The sequence below is a fragment of the Mandrillus leucophaeus genome, unplaced genomic scaffold (genome assembly GCF_000951045.1).
Source record: "Mandrillus leucophaeus isolate KB7577 unplaced genomic scaffold, Mleu.le_1.0 Scaffold46, whole genome shotgun sequence".
NCBI classification, from domain to species: Eukaryota; Metazoa; Chordata; class Mammalia; order Primates; family Cercopithecidae; genus Mandrillus; species Mandrillus leucophaeus.
The window spans coordinates 930,307-934,870 of record NW_012104920.1 but is presented as its reverse complement, the minus strand read 5'-3'; the positions used below and the strand labels follow the sequence as shown (position 1 = coordinate 934,870).

The following is a 4,564-nucleotide window of genomic DNA, read 5'->3' as shown; positions in this document are numbered from 1 at the left end:
TCCCCCCCCTGCTGCTTCCCCCCCTCCCTACCCGGACTCCGGGGGCACCGCCGGGGGACAGACACCCAGCAGGTAACCCCGGCCTGGCTCGCCCTCCCCTCTCTGATTTTCCTCCACACCTTCCCGGATGACCCCTTTTCCCCTTTCCGTCTCCCCGTTTCCCCCCGGCCTTGCCTCTTTTCCCTGGCCTTCCTTGTTCCATCGCCCCCACTTGGGCTTGTCGCCCGCTGGCCGCGCCGGCGTCTCGTGCAGCCTGATTCCCTTCTCGCCCGACAGCCTGTGCGTCCTAGGTCTGCCCAGGGCACCTTTTGGGGCTCTGTCTGGCTGCTGCTTTGGGCTCTTGCTTCCCTTCTGACCTGTCCCCTGGGGCTCTCGGGGAGGAGGGAGTCCCTGCCTTCTCTTGCTCCCCCCCAGTTCCCCGCCTCCCCAACTCTGGCCCCCTTTCTCCTTCTAGCAGTCTCTAGGGGTGGGGAGAGAACCGGAATTTAGGGGGCCCCCTGGAGGGGCAAGGGGCTGTGTGTCGCTGGGGAAAGGGGTTGTGAGTGTGTGTAGGGTGGGGGTGGGGGGGCAGTTAGAGACCTGGCTGCCTCTCTGTTGTCCCTTTAAATGGTCCTCACATTTCTGGGGACTCGTGGGGGGGAGGTGGCAAGCCGCCTGCCTGGGGGGCAGGGCCCTTGGTTCGTCCACACAATCAGGGGTGGTAATGATTTAAAGGGACAGCCTCGGTGTGGCCACTGCCACCCTGCGCCGGCGGGAGGGGAAGCCGGCAGGCCATGTCTGGGGAGGCTTGGCTGGTGAGCAGGGCATTTGAGGCTGAGTCTGTTGCTGGGCCTGCCAGGTCTGGGACAGTGCTGCGGCTGGGAAGGTGCAATGAGGGGTGACAGCCTGCCTGGGGGGTACACAGCCTGGGCTTTTTCCCAGGGCCTCACCTTTGGCTCTACCGACTCCTTGGCCAAGAATCCTTGAGTCCAAACTATGGAGTCTGTCGGCCACCAGGTAGGGGCCACCGGCTGGTCTGCAGGGCAGGGGTCTGGCCTGGGCACTTTGGAGCTGGCACTTCAGCTTCTCCTTTTGTTGTTTGGCTCTGTGCACAAGAAAGCCCCAGCCCCTCCCCCAGCCCAGCTCCCCCTTCCCGTCCACATGCCCCCCTCACACATACACACACACACACACAAACACACACACCCCAGCTGTTGGACAGATGAATTACAGCCTCCGGCTTGGGGCCAGGGCTGGTGAGGGATTAAAGCTCTGGGGCTGGCCCTTTAAATGGCTGTTAGCCCCTCCCCCACTTTGTTGTCCAGACACCCCTCACACACCCCTCTGACCCCCTAAGCTGCCCCCTCATTCCTCCTCTTGGTCTGTCCTAAAGTCTGCCCACTCTGCTCTCTAGCCCTTCCAGAGTCCCTCACCCAGCACAGCCGCAGAACACAGATGCCACACATTACATATACACACTCCCTGCTCCCAGGTTGTGAGCCTCCCTGTCCTGGAGAGTTCTAGCCTCAAGCTCCCTTCCCCAGCAGTAGGGCCTTGCCTGCCTGACCTCTCCCACCTACAGCTGACCACTACCCTGGCCCAGTGAGGGGGCCTTGGTGGGTCAGAACTAGCACCTCCCTGGGGGCAATGTCATCAGCAGCCACAGAAGCTTGCGGAACGTTGCATCATGGAGACTGGGGGCTAGAGGCCTGAGTCTCTGGGGCAAGGGGAAGGATGGGGGCTGGAAGGCTAGGGAATATAGAGATTAGATTGGGACCCCAAGTGTTTGGGTCCATTAAGGGCAGAGAACTATGATTAAGGGAGCAGAAAACATAGGTCCCTGAGGAGCAAGCCTGAGGGGAGGGCCGACTTAGCTCTGACCCCTGATGGACACCTGATTCTTGGCCTTGGACCTACGCTAAAAGACCTAGCTTCTTGTCTATGAGGGTTGGGAAGGGAGTGGGCCTCTATCACCTTCTTAGGCCACATAAGAGGAAGGAGGTGATGGGGAAACAGGATATTGCCTTGGGGTTGGCAGGGAGGGGAGGCTTGCAGCAGAGGCTACTTCCAGGCTCAGGCCCAGACTCAGAGTTCTTGCAGGGGAGGATGGCCCCTCCCTGTTAGGCCCGTTCATCTAGTCTGGCTACCTGTGCTGCTAGCCAAGACCTGCCTGCACCCGCCTGGGGGAAGACGAGGGGGCAGAGTCCAGAGGGTGGGGTTGACTGTCTGGTGTCTTCATAAGGTTGGAGAGGACACAGAGCTGAAGGAAGAGGGTCTGCATGCCCTAGTGCTGGGACTCAGGCTGGCTTGGGTGCAGATGTCAGGGCAGCTGGGGCCACTCTGGGGCTAGGGAGTCTCAGCAGGAAGGTCTTGTCAGAAGAGGGATCACGGGTTGGGGGTCTACTGTAGACTTACTCAGATGCCATATCATGGCCCCTTCCCAACTGATCCAGCCTGTTTCCCAAAGGGGAAGGTTGGATGACCACTTTGGGGATGGCTGTTTCTGGTTGCCATGGAAACAGATTCTCCCATCGTATCTGACCACCAGAGCCAGGTTTCTCCTTAATGAGGGGGGCAGGGAGCCCAGGGAAATTCTCCAGCCTGGGAGACCCCCCACCTCTAACTGACTTTTTTCTTTTAGGTTCCCCCCAGGGCAACATGCCAGCCCCGTAGCACTGCCCACCCCACCCACTGTGGTCTGTTGTGCCCCACTGCTGGGGTGCTGGTTCCAATGAGACAGGGCACAGCAAACTCCATCTGGTAAGTCCTGTCTGAGTGGCCGTCTCACCCCAGCAGTCTTAACTCTGCACCGCATGGTTGGAGATGCTTCATATGATCTGGGTCATGCCCACTCTTCAGAATGGTCCTGTCCAATTCTAAGCACCCCACCATGTGGTGCTTGAGTGGTTCAGCCCTCCTGGTTTATGGACCTCCCTTCTATCTCCTATAAATGGTTCAGCCCTGTACTTCACCAGCCTCTCCACTACTACCAAAAAATCTTTCCCCCACTATCTCCCTAGTGCTACAACTCAGTTGCTTATTGAATGAAGATGGAGTTTGCAAGCTGAAAAGTGGATATGAGCTACCCTGGAGGAATTTTTTCTTGGTAGGGAAAGGGCTTTATCCTTATAGGAGTTGTTGAACACCCTGGTTTTGGAGAGTGTTCAGAATTTATTTGGGGAGATACTGGAGATCACTGCCAGCTACAGCAGTCTTGGCATTTCACCTTTCCTTCCAGATCTCTTTCAGTCCCATTCTCTCCCCACTGCACTACAGCATTTGCCCCCATACCTAAGTCTTGCTCTTCTGCTTCCCTCTCTCCTGTCAGTTCTCTGCCTGAGGCCCTGCTTTATTTCTCATTCCTTTGTAGGAGAAAAGGGAAGATAATCCCTAAGCCAGGGGCTTACGTTCTCTGTGTGGTGTTCTTCCTCATTACATATGGGATTTCTTGAGTGGGACTGTTTTCTTCTATGTGTCTCTCACTATTTTGCATGATGTTTTGCACACTGGGGTGCATGGTGGATTTGTGTTGAATAATGTTAACTGAATGAGCTTCATTACCAAGAACCTATGACTTCTGAGATTTGCTGCACAGCCTCCTACCTTCTCTAGAGGACGTGAGACATTGGGGATGGTAACATGGGTAAAGCTGAGAGGAAGGTTGGCCCCAGGAGATGGCCCGTGAGGATAAAACTGAGGGAGAGTAGGACAGAGGCAGTATATAAGCATGGTAAGAATGTGGTTCTGGAAAGAAGCCTAGCTCTTTCATTCTTCACCTGCAGAATGACTTTGGCCAAGTCACCTAGCCTCTGTGGGTCTCAATTTCCTCATCTGTAAAATGGGGGTAATCAGAGTACCCTCTATGTCAGGTTTTGGGGAGGAGTAAAAGAAATGCTTGTAAAATAATACAGTGCCTGGTATGTAACAAATATTCACGAAATGCTAGCAATTGCCACTACCACAGTGGGAGCCACAGGGAGCTGTGAGGATAAGCAGGGATGTCGAGGGATGGGGCAGAACTTGACTGAAGGCAGACAGACCTCCAAATTCTTGACTCAGAGTGATCACTGATGCAGCGAGACGTCAGAATCCAGAGGAGTGTAGCAAGGAGTCAGCAGGGTGGGCCTGTGCCAGTGTCGCCCCGACTCTGTTCAGTAACATGAAGGCAAACACAGAAGGGCATGTGCGGAGACACACGTGATCACGCTAGTGATGCAGAGGCAGACCCAGACAAAAGACCGAGACAGGAGCTAGGCAGACACACAGACAGAGACAGCCCCGCGGAGTCATGTAGACAGGGATAATGACAGGAACGCGTCAGACACAGGCACAGAGGGAGACAAGATGAGCAGATATGCAGGTGCACACGGAGACAGACACCGGGACCCACGCACAGCCGACCGTGTCAGACAGACTGGTGAACACAGCGCCCAGTCAGAGGCAGACACAAGGCCTGCAGTGACACATAGCGGGCCGGGGCCGGCACCGTCACTCCTCGGTGGGGGGCGGGGAGGGGCCGGCAGCCAGGGGAAGGCTGGGGAAGGGAATCCCGGGCGGGCGGCCTGCCCGGGTGGCTGAGTCACAG

The 4,564-nt window shown here is 56.6% G+C and overlaps 1 protein-coding gene across 1 annotated transcript in view; it reads left to right on the top strand.

Annotated features, from left to right (window-relative positions):
• Positions 1 to 4,564, top strand: part of KDM6B (lysine (K)-specific demethylase 6B) — a 25,304-nt gene that overhangs the window by 4,229 nt on the left and 16,511 nt on the right. The window contains exon 2 of the mRNA XM_011994537.1: positions 2,621 to 2,739. The gene's annotated coding sequence lies outside the window, so the exon portion shown is untranslated. The remainder of the gene's footprint in view (positions 1 to 2,620; positions 2,740 to 4,564) is intronic.